Source organism: Fistularia commersonii, chromosome 1 (genome assembly GCF_037954325.1).
Source record: "Fistularia commersonii isolate RoL2024-O1a breed Wild chromosome 1, RoL_Fcom_v1.0, whole genome shotgun sequence".
Lineage (NCBI taxonomy): Eukaryota > Metazoa > Chordata > Actinopteri > Syngnathiformes > Fistulariidae > Fistularia > Fistularia commersonii.
The window spans coordinates 25,948,808-25,961,356 of NC_141284.1; the positions used below are offsets into that span (position 1 = coordinate 25,948,808).

Sequence of the window (12,549 nt, forward strand, 5' to 3'; positions counted from 1 at the left end):
TTTAGACAGGGGCGAGTGAAATGCTAGACCTGCAGAGTTTTATCTTACGGTTGAATGTGCTGGAATACAGTGGGTGGCATGGGTGGGGCCAGGCATTATATAATATAGAAAAAGGAAGTGCGCTTTAAAAGAAGCAGGTAGAGGCAAGTCTCGACGAAGGAGGGCTAACGCGCCGAGGCCGCACTTTTGTCTCGGTCACGAAGCGAAGGGAAGAAGGGAGGAGGAGGGGAGGCAATGATTTGGGATCAGATGTTTCCTCCTGATAACAAGCAGCTGTGATGATCACTTCCAGACTCGGAGCGGGGCTGTTTCGGGAGCGAGGCCACAGGTTGACGTTCACATGCCGCGACCTCTGCCTCCAGCGTCTCCACGTTCCCCCCCCCCCCCGTCCCTCCCTCCACCCTTTTTATTCTCCTCTCCAGCGGGCCTTTCTGACTCCGCAAGTCAGGAGACGGTGAGGCCCAAATGCTATTTGCTAAATTAGATAATGGAGATTGTAATGGTACTTTGGTTGGTAAACAATGCTGTGGTGTTTTGGGCGGCTGGCACAGGAGTTGTTTTTCAGACAATTTGACAATGACGACACTTTCTTTTCTTCTGTCCGTCCATCCGTCTACGACGTCCAAGGCGTTTAATTCATTTCTTTCATCGAGACGCCCTAAAAGTAATTACCGTCCGACTTTTTTCCCCTCAGCTTGAATTAAAAACCCGTCACCGCCCTTTGTTTTTGGGTCACCTACTTCTGTAGGGACCACGGCAGGTGACCGAAGTGGTTGAAAAAAAAACAACAGCTACGATGCCTGCTAATCTAAATCTAAAAAAAAAAAAAAAGAAGTTCCTCATGATCATCTATAATCTAGAAGTCTGCAAAAGAAAACTCTAGATTCCTCCGTCCTGCTGATCTGCTGTCATCCGAGTCTCCAAAAAAGCAGATGTCGTTTTTCAAAATGTTCTTTAACACGTCTATCACACGAAAAGATTCTCCCAAACACTCACGCACAGACGTTTAGCGACAGCGAACGGATTTAAAGTTGTCGTTTTGCATATCATTTATGCCACTAGAGGACTCTGTTTAAATGAAAGACCGGTTTAATGAGTCATGAAGGAGGATCTTCTGAGTTGCTCACTTATTTTGTTAGACGTCCACGTTTGCTGACGGGACTGGGTTTTGTCATGGTTATGTTATGCGTTATAGGGTTCGGGTCCGATGAAAGGGTCGCACGTCACCGCGCTAACATAAACGTGGCGATTTCGGTGCCGATTTTATCACACCGCCGTCGACGTAAGCGAACGCAGTCATTGTAAACGTCTTGGTAGAGATGCGATGGCCTCGTGGTCAACATCATAAGTTACTTATCAGTCGGGTTGCTGATGGGATCACTTTGTGATCATTGTGACGCTGGAACTTATCAGTTATGCTGCTGTAAACTCGAAACATATAAAAAACAAATATTATACCAGCAAATGATTGCTCTGTTATTGGAGAGTAGATGCAGCATTAACTTGTAAAGATAAAGACGGAGGGTTTCGACGTCGCTGAATAGAATACCGTGCATTTTCGAAAACGTATTTTTTGGATTTTTCTGTGAATTTACACAAAACCAACTGATCACGCGGTTTAACCCCATTCACTCGGCATATAATTCTGAATTTCTGCGAACAGTCCTGTAACAAATCAGCCCGTCGCTATAGCATTTCAGATAAGATCGACTTCATTGATCGCCATAGGGGAAATTCCTTAATTCGTGTTAAGCAATACACACTGAAACAGTCAAAAGAAGAATTTAGGTCAAACTATGTACAAATATTTATGATTGGACTCGTGGCAGATTTCCTTTTGCATTGTTCATGGGTCAAACATGCAGTTTCATGTATAGACGTTCTCTTCCTTGTTTGCACGGTACATACAGATAAGTGTAATATGCGTGTCGATTATGTTTGGATTTATATATTGAGCTGTAAACTAAGTTCCTTCTGATGTTCATTCATATCCTATGTAGCAGGTTGCTGCAGCCCTTCTCCAGGCCCCCATCCTAATGTTTTTCACTATTTTGAATCTGAATCAGTCTCTATTAGTATTTCAAAAGCACAACTTAATAAATGTATGTGCAAATATAGCGCACAGAGATAGCATAACTACGAGGACCGTTGTCTTAGACGGGTTATCACGCAATTTACCCAATAAAACTTTCATTCAGTAGTTAACACCCTGAATATAAAAACATTAGTCATCCAGTCATGGCGAATTCTTGTCCAAATCGTCTTGTCGTGACAACCGGAAATTCAAGTCCGGTTGCCACGACGAGAAGATTCGGACAAGAATTGCGTTTTCACGATCGTACTGTCCGACTAACTCGGAATACGACAGCTGTTTTGTCCATCGTGTACCCCTCCCTTCCCCTCACCCAACATTTTTGAATAAGATTTTTTTTTTTTTTCCCCAGTTCCAACCGTGTCTGGCGGCATTCCTTAAGATTACAATGAGATTTATTACTCGATGCTGTCCCGTGAAGTTAAAAAACAAAGCAGGGAGGGAGGGAGGGTAGCGCTCACATATGACCGGGTAATAAAAAGAGTAAAAGGAGAATACCCGAGACAGGTACAGAGTAAGAGAATGCATGGAGTGGTAAGAGTTAAGTCCATTTCCTGAGTATAAATTAAAAGCGTCTTGTAATCACATTGCAGGAATGCAGTCGGTGTACACTGTTAAACACTCCCTAAGCCCTGGCTCCACTTCACTCTCTCAGCGCTGCACACAAAGGGCCCTTTGTTCCCTCCACTCTTGAAAAGCAATGCTCAGTCACTCCCTCCTCCTCTCCCTCTCTCTCTCTCTCTCTCTCTCTCTCGCTCTCTCGCTCTTTCGCTGTTCCCGTCATTCTCTTTTCTCTCGCCCCGTTCCCCCTCTCTTGCTATCTGTTTCTTTCATTCACATTTTTTTTTTACCTGCCTCCCGTTTCCCCTCCCACTTTCTCTCTTTCTTCTTTTTTTTCCGTTTACGTTGGGATGGGATGTCTTGGCTTGCGTATAGCCGGAGGTAATAGGGAGGCGACGTGCCTGCGTTATCCGGCACAAATGCACAAACTCAGTAATAATAATCGTCAAGACCCGGGCCAGTCTGGACTCGGTCTAAACAAATCCGCCGTGCCCTCAACATGACCAAAAAAAAAAAAAAAAAACGGATTTGTCAAAGTGCACTCCCCTCAAGATTCGCACGGCCCAACCGACAACTATTTCTTTTTTTTTTCTCTTCTGGTAAACCACACATTTACGGTAAGAAACTGGAATTGGTTGTGTGTGTGTGTGTGTGTGTGGTGGTTGGGATTCCAGAACCTCTCCACCCTGACTGAAAATATTCAGACATGATATAGAAACATGCACTACCTGCTCCGTGCGGTGCGTGCACGGCACAACAGGAGCCCTCGGGCATGGAAGCTGCTATTTTATTGAGCAATCAGGTCATAATGTAACAAGGTACTAAAAGTCCCCGTTGAAACACGCTTCACGGGAGAAAACCTCGCAGGCTCCTCCTCCAAAACCCGCTGGCTCGGACCCGTTGATTGATATCGCTATTATGGCAAGGTGAGAAAAACGTGCAGCGGCTTGTTTCCGCACTTTTGAAAGGAATTGATTAATAGTTCCCATTCAAAATGTGCCGCTCTTTCAAAAAAATAAACATCGAGCATTGTTCCCCGAAACTGTACGGGAAGGTCTCCGAAAATTGGAATATTGTGATAAAGTTCTTTATCTTCTGTGATGCAATTAAAAAAACAAAAATGACTTTTTCGTGATATTCGAATATTTTGAGTTTACTTAAGATGTAAGAAATATTAAAAACAAATAGATAAGAAGGCTTGCAATATTTCAGTTGATTTGCGATGAATCCAGAATGTATGACGTTTTTGTTTTTGTAATTGCATCACAGAAGATAAAGAACTTTATCACAATATTCTAATTTTCTGAGACAGTCCTTTAAGTGTCTGAGAGCTACCGCTTTAACGCATTTTATTTGTTGTGGCAAGTTATCGAATCGCTCCATGAGAATGCAGATCCTATCCTCCAAATAGGACTCGCACTTTTACAAAAATCATGCATCTGCTTGGTATTCACATGGCGGAAAGAAAAAAATAGGAAAGTGCGTACAGATAATAGATGAGGGAATCACTAGAAGCCCTGTCATGTCAAATATTATCCTGAAACCACATTCATTAATGGAATTTATCGTATAAAATAGAGTTTAGAAATAGCTTGTGATGTAATGTAACTGTTATTCAGTCTGTTTAACAGAATCAAAACACATAAGCGTTGCACGTGAGTAAAACTAGCACCGTACCACAACACAAAGGTGTATGAATTCTTCCCCTACCTCCAACATATAAGTGCACTGAGGTATAATAGGATCCGGATTGTGTTTCATAGGCAGTGCCTCCATTAATTTGTATGAAAAGCTCCTTAGTGTTGAAAAAAAAGTTAAAAAAAAAGTTGTTCTACGGTGTACTTTTCAGCTCTTCTACATCTGTGAAATGTTGTAAAGAACCAAATCTTAATTGCAAAATTAAAGGAAGTATTTCAAGACTGTTGTGTTAAAAAAAAAAACCAAACTTCCGATCCAATTTGATTCTTTCTCTTTGTAATTCAGTGGGGGATTTTTTTATTTTCAGACCGTGCGAGTCATGTATTTATTGATGAAACAAATGATCCAAATTAATATTTGGGAAGTTGTTTATCCGTCGAAACGAATGACTCGGATTTTATCCGGCAGCCCTCAGTATTAGACAGGCTGTCCAAAAATAAATATAATCTATGATTTGACCTATGAACTTAATGGCGGCTTTTTTAATCCCCTTATTATAATTACATTTAAGCAAATCCATTTGTACATGATTTCACTTCCTAATCATCATTGAGAAATTGAGGATCATCGTTAATCCCTAAAAAAACAAATCATATCATTAAATTTCAATGGCATATTATTTTATTTTACAGTTGAGAAACCTGGGAACAACACCTACCGGTAACTTGAGGTCTACTATATCAGAAAAACGGACACACCCCACGAACACAATGCTCTTCTAAATTATACGCTTTGCGCTTCAGGTTAGTAACAATGTTGAACTCAGTCTAGTGTTATATTGCAAGTCATAGTAGTGATAGTAATAGTTTTAACCCAGGGGTCAACAACCCACAGCCCTCCAGTCGCCCTATTGTGGCTCCCTGTAGCTTTGTGGAGAAGGTAATTGAAAGGGGCTATTTTTCTTTAAAAAGGGACTATATATATATATATATATATATATATATATATATATAAGCACATATATACGCACATATATACATACATATACATATGCATATACACATACATACCTATACACACATATATACATATACACATCTATCTATCTACCTATCTATCTATCTATCTATCTATCTATCTATCTATCTATCTATCTATCTATCTATCTATCTATCTATCTATCTATCTATCTATCTATCTATCTGTCTATCTATCTATATTGTATATATGAAAAAACTCCTATGTGCACAATGAAGCAGAAAAAATTAGGAAAAAAACCCATATCTGCATTGTCTGACTGCATTGATTAAAAATAGTTGCTATTTATTTTCAAATTATCACATAGAAATACAGTCTGTGAACAATAAAATATTCTTTAATAACTTTAACAAAGACCATACTATAATAAAATGAAACGTTTTTTTCATTTCCTGAAAAAAGTGTTTATAGGAGGTTTTGCATTCCCAGCCATGGAATGTATATGTGCATATGTGTATGTATGTATATGTATACATGTATGTATGTATATGTATACATGTATGTATGTATGTGTGTATGTATGTATATGTATGTATGTATGTATGTATGTATGTATGTATGTATGTATGTACGTATATGTATACATGTATGCCTACGTACATATCTGTATATGTGTGTGTTTGTGTATGTATGTATATGCATACATACAATTAATATATCAGAACATATTTACGTTTATTTGTTTGTACTGCTGTCAGTGTTTGTTTACCCATATGTTGATATTTGGGGAACAGTTAGCCAACAACAGTAACAAAACGTGTCCCGTTGAAAGACCTGTCGGTTTCCTGAAAACAACGACAAGGACGACTGTCTTGGATCTCAGGGGCTGCAGAGGAAGAAGGCTGGAGAAGCGCACCGCTTCTCCAACCGTGGACGTTGCCGGAAGCCATTCAAAAATGCCCAAAACGTGGCAACTAACTAGTATTTGAAACATGAATGTAAGTCCTGATATTTAAGCAAAATTTCTAAGAGGTATGTATGTCTGATCCTATTTGGATCCGCTTTTTCTTTCATCAAGCGTGGACTGCATAAAATCCAAAATCTGGGTCGCCGCCGTGGTGGCGTCCTTGCATGATGATCGGAGCCGCACCTGAAAACACAGAAAAAAAAAAACAGGAACCACATTAAACAGGTGAGAACACTGTCATTCAGCAGATGATTATTTTGCAATAAATAAATAAATGTTTCATGCGGACTCGGAGCTGACACGCTTGTGTTTCATGTTTAGGATCCATTGATTGCTGGAAGTGGCTGTGGGGGGAAAAAAACCAAAACAGAGCAGAGGAGGATGACGGCACACTAAAATGGTTTGCAGTTATAATTAAATTCAAACCCACTGTTTTTATGTTTACTCTCTTTAAAGCGATCAGGCTGAAGATATAGTGTTTCTAATTTGGCTACTTTTTATGTAAATTCTATCGCACACTGCAAAGAACTCAGATAAGACGGCATTTTCTGTGCTTTATCTCAAAGTAGGGATACAAATGAAAGGATTTTTTTTTTTCCCTTCGTGAGTGTTTTCTTTTGTTATAACTCGTAACAGTTTTGTTTTGTAGTTCTATAAATGCACAAATGCAACAAACCATAGTGCTTTTTATACATAGTATAACTACATATAAAACTTTATGCCCTATGTTATTTTCATTTTAAGGGTCTAACAGGTATTGCAACGCCAGATGAATTTTATTTGGTGCAAGAAGGGCCAAAAGCAGCTGTTTGAATAGCAAAGGTTGCAACCCCATGCATTAACCCATTTCAAAATAACTATTATTATGGGGGAATAAAGTCTCGGCATATGGTAAAGATGTACTTTGGGCAAGTATTTGATGGTACAGCTTTGATTTATTACATATTTGGCACAACATAAAATGACTCTTATTGGATTGTTCAGATACTAGAGTTTTGGAAAAAGAATCCAAAAGTTGATCCGTAGATATAAGACGGTTGTGGAAAGTGAAATATACATTAACAAGTATTCATGTCTTAGTGCGCCTCTTGCTACTTACATCATTTTTACTTAAAAACAGTGATTAACTTTGAAATTCTTGGTCCCGGTACAACCGGTTGTTCACTGGTGTATGAGTTGAAACGCTTTTCCGCAGTTTCACGTTTACGATCTTTGCGAGTCACCTATTTAACGTTCGCTCTTCCCCGAATGAGAAAAATCTCAAAAGATGATATAAAGGTGAAAAGAAAAAGAAAATAAAGGTCAGCGAGCCGCTCCACCTGGAAACGGGAGCCTAATCCTCACATAACGCTGCTGTGATCTGCCGAATGGAAAAACACACTTTTCTCCGAAACTACTGGACCTATTTCAAAAATGGTTTTAGGTTTGCGGAGAACATTTCCTCTGAAGGAAATTAAAAAGTTCCTCCTTCATGAACTTTAATGCCATATTATGCCTTTGTTGCAAGCTTCTCTGGATAATAGCTCTTGCAGCGATGACCCCATTTTCAACAGTAATATGTTATCGCATACACTCGCCTGTTTGAACAGCAAAGCAATCATGGAGTTCTTTCTCATTCGGCGTGTCTGGTCCCGCCTGCCAGCGGAGCTACGTATTGAAAGCACCTGAGGCATGAAGTACAGTCACGTCCATCAACTGTTATCAAACCTGTCACAGGATGTCTAATGCAGCATTCAGCTCCTGCCAAATGAGATCCAGCAAGGTTTCACTCAACACCCAATACTTTTGTTTACTCTTGTTTCTGACTCATCGTGGGAATGTACTGTTTGAAATATATATATATATATATATATATATATATATATATGTATATGTATGTGTGTGTACATGTATGCGTATTACATTGCATTCCAGTCATTTGGCAGACGCTTTTATCCAAAGCGATTTACAAAAAGCGCAATTCAGTCACCGAAGATCCAAAGTACCAGCAGTCGGAAGTCAGAAGTGACCACTCAACCAAATAGCCGTCTCAGAACCATATACATACATACATTCATTTCATTGTTTGTTTTTTTTTTCGGGAATTTGGGGCTAAGTGCGATTAGTAGGGTAGTGCTCGGTGAAGAGGTATGTTTTCAACACACGGCGAAAGATGGGCAGCGACCCTGCCGTTCGGACCTTTTTTGGGAGTTCGTCCACCACCGAGGAGCTGAGACCGGTTCCATCGGTGCGATTGGGTGGACGGTCGCCGGGAGGTGGCAGATCGGAGGGGACGGGTACGGATGTGTGGTTCGACCATATCCTGGAGATAAGACGGGGCCGTCCCATCCGCCGCCCGGTAGGCAAGCACCAGGGGCTTGAACTTGATGCGGGAGCCGGTGTAGGGACATAAGAAGGGGAGTTGTGAGGGAGAATTCGGGACGGTTGAACACCAGGCGGGCTTTCTGAACAAGCTCCAGAGGCCTGATGGTCACCGCAGTCGTCCAAATGAGAGATTACTAGCTTGGATGAGTATCTGCGCTGTATCCTCCATGAGGAATCTGCGGGAACGTGCGACTGCTGCGAAGTTCGCTGAGAATAACAGTTGCATGTATGCATACATATATAAACACACACACACGTATATGTACCGCATTTTCACGACTATAAAGCGCTCATAAAAGTCTTAGATTTTCTTCAAAATGTGCGGCGCGCCCTATAGCGCAGTGCGCCCTGTGTGTGTTGTTGTTGTAAGGCGGACGTAGTAGAGAACACCATGAGAACGTTGAAGGGGGAAGTGTTGGCGTTGATTGTATATAAAAGAACGGGTATGTGCATTATGCAGAACATCGTTTATTTTAACAACCCTGAAAACATCGCCGACAAACACATCCAGCTCAGCCACATCACCAACATGGACGAGTTGCCGCTCACTTTCGACTTCCCGGTGAGTCACACTGTGGAGAAGGAGGGGACCGGCACGGTAGCGATGCGCACAACGGGGAACGAAGTCTTCTCGGAGACCACGGTTTCACTAAGAGTGGAAGCACCCTTACGCCACAATTTGCGAATGGATTGTAGACACTTGGGCTAACGTGTCCGCTGGCACTGTTGTTCGCGCTTTCACAAAAGCCGGCATCGTTTCCGAGGAGCCGCGCGGCACGGAAAGTGACTCTGATAGTCAAGAAAGTGAACCCGGCATGTTGGATGGAGATTTAGCGCAGCTGTTCAAATCAGAAACAGAGGATGAGGACTTCCATGGGATCGATTGATGACGATTACCAGTAAAAAAATGTGAATACCAAACTCAGTTAAGCTCCCACTCTGTTTTTAAATACGCGCACTTGTATGCTTGTGTGTGTGTTGTTGTTGTAAGGCGGACGTAGTGGAGGACACCATGAGAACGTTAAAGGGGGAAGTGTGGGTGTGGATTGTATATAAAACCCGCGCCCTATAATCAGGTGCGCCTTATGTGTGTGTTAAATACAGTAATGGCACACATAACTGAGACTGCGCCTTTTAATACGGTGCGCCTTATGGTCGTGAAAATACGGTATGCGCTTATCGATGGCTGGAATGCAAAACCCCCCATCTGCAAATTTTTCGATTTTGAGTTTTTGCATTGAATGGTGAGAAATGGGATGGCTCCACATTTTCAGTCCATCTGCAAGCTAATCCCCCCCTTCCTTTTGACATAAATGTCACATGACAAAACTCCTATGTGCACAATGAAGCAGAAAAAATTAGGAAAAAAACACTTATTTGCATTGTCAGGGGTAAAAATACATGCTATGTATTTTTAAATTATAACATAGAAATGTCTGTGAACAATAGAATATTCTTGAATATTTTCAACAAAGACCATACTATAATCAAATGAAACCTTTTTTCCATTTCCTGAAAAAAGTTTTTTTTTCAGAAAGGAGGTTTTTCATTCCAGCCAATGAATGCATATATGATATATTTACATGTATTCACATGAACAAAACTACTCTTTGTCTCACATTGTTCAGTTTACTTACCTAATCTGGTGTTGGGTTGATCTGGGTTTATTTAAACCTCAGCCCCAACCTAATTTATCTCAACTAGTTTTCAGATGAAATCTGGATCGTGGAAAAAAAAAAAAAAACGAGTTGAGCTGCAAATGGACGAGGTTTGCAAAATGACAGTTCTTGAATTTATAAACAAATTGTTTAGTCATTGTGTCATCTCATTCATGCAGAAATATTTCAATATTTGAAGGACTCATATAGATAAATAAACACATGATACTTAAACAGTTAAAAGTCAAGTTTGTTTAGGGAAACCTGTCCAGTCGGGTAATAGATCAAGCATTTCGTGTAACGGGCCAATTGTATTTCTGAGAAATACGGACAAAAACATTTCAATAAAGAAAAGATGGACGTTCAGATTTCTCAAACTATGACTGCATGTCAACTTACTTAAAGGCTACAACCCAAATGACTCTGTCTTATATTCAGTGATAAGATTTTGGTTGCTAAGAGACAAAAGTGTCTCGAAAATAGTCTGTCTTTCAAATCAGAGCCGGCGAATTAAACGTTTAAGGGATTGGAATCAAATGCACGACAGGGAACTTCATTGCCTGCAGGCGATTGCATAATTTGTCCAGAACCCTCTACCACGTGTGTCATGCGATGAGCTTTTTTTTCGTGCCATTTCAGCGCATTTACCGGCGATTATAGTATCTCACGCCAGTGACTCATCCTCAGAGACTAAGGAGTTCCCTAGACTGACTTCACTGATAAGTTCTGTTCAAGCAGAACACACACACAGGTGTGTGGCGATATCGGTTCAACGATTACCGGTCTGAGTCAGTGGCAGTTATATCATAGAAAGTGACGCGCGGCTTTTGACGCATTTAAACGATTAACGCGTATAATTGGAGCTCCAGATCCCGAAACGCGTCGCCCGAAAAAGAAGCGAGACTCGGTGTCGTGATCGGTTTTATATATTGCAACTGAATTTTCTGTTTTTTCACAGGTGATCAGGAAAGTTCCGACCGCACAGAAAATCACAACGTCAAGTCATTGCCCGTTTTTAGCGCTGCATATGAATGAGTTAAGACGTGTATTTGCAAGTGTATTTGCAGTCCCTATGTCCTCTATTGTAAGTCGCTTTGGATAAAAGCGTCTGCCAAATGCAATGCAATGTAATATAATGTAATGTAATGTGTATTGGCTTGCTTTTATTGGCGAAAAGCAGCTGATCCAATTGGCTGCTGGTCATTGTGCTAAGCTACCTAGCAGGAAGAGGGTGTTACAGCTCCTTATTGGTTGCACTGGGAAGAGACAGACATCCGTCTTCCTGTCTTATGATCGGGATAATCATAAATACTAATAGTTGCCGCGACGTCGGTATGTTCCTTGAAAACCTGGCCAAATAAAAGCGAATCCTCGCTTCATGAATGGAAACCATTCTGGATAAGTGGAAAACATGGTCGTTATTTATATGGATTAACCGACTCCAGGCTCCCGACCAAACTCTAACTCAAGCTGAAAACTAATCATTAAATCCTTGACTAAAAACTCAAACCTTGTCCCCGCACCACCCGATACCCCCCGCGTCCCTTCTCCGGTGCAGGATTTGGAGCTCCAGCAGCTGTGTCCAGGGCTGCAGAGACCTCTTGGTCTCCGGGCCAAGTTCCATGTCTGCGGTGATTAGAGCACCAGAACAATGTGAAGCATTGTGCCTCAGCAGGCCCTGTAGTTTTCATCATCATCTCTTTCAAACAGCCTCATTCAGAACACACACATTCACACACATAGGCGTGCAGAAATGGACTGTAGGATTAGGTGAATTACTTAAAAGTAAAAACGTATGGTGATTTTTTTTTTTTTTTTTTTAGGTGAGCATGAAATATAGTTGACTGTTTTGCCGGTGCTGAGGCAGCTTGCCAGGACTTGAAGCAGGCGGCTGAAATTCACACACACACACACACATGGTTACTGGTGGAGACCTCAGGCCACAGGGAGAGAACAGTCTGACATGCCACACAGCGAGGCCCTCTGCAATTAGACAGTCACTTTATCACACTACAAACTTCTCCATTTCCAGCTCTCTCTGTCGCTCAGACGCACAGCCAAACAAACACATAAAGGTGTAATCACTCACAAACACACCGCCAAATGCAAAACTGCTATTATCTGTCATTAAGGACACACACACACACACACACGCACACAAGCAAACACAGCCGGCCTTGTGCCGCTCGCCGGCGAGTTGCAGAAAAGTCTGGTTTTGCACCAAGTCGTGCAAAGTCTTATAAATTGGGTTATAAATAGAGACATGTGATGTTTTGGTTTTGCCTCCAGGG

At 41.2% G+C, this 12,549-nt stretch overlaps 1 long non-coding RNA gene across 1 annotated transcript; it reads left to right on the plus strand.

The window, feature by feature from the left end:
• Positions 1 to 2,848: 2,848 nt before the first annotated feature.
• On the plus strand, positions 2,849 to 7,062 carry LOC147237974 (uncharacterized). Its single transcript, XR_015107266.1, has 4 exons — positions 2,849 to 3,270; positions 6,102 to 6,267; positions 6,348 to 6,461; positions 6,558 to 7,062. It is a non-coding gene; the product is annotated as an uncharacterized LOC147237974 (long non-coding RNA).
• Positions 7,063 to 12,549: the final 5,487 nt, after the last annotated feature.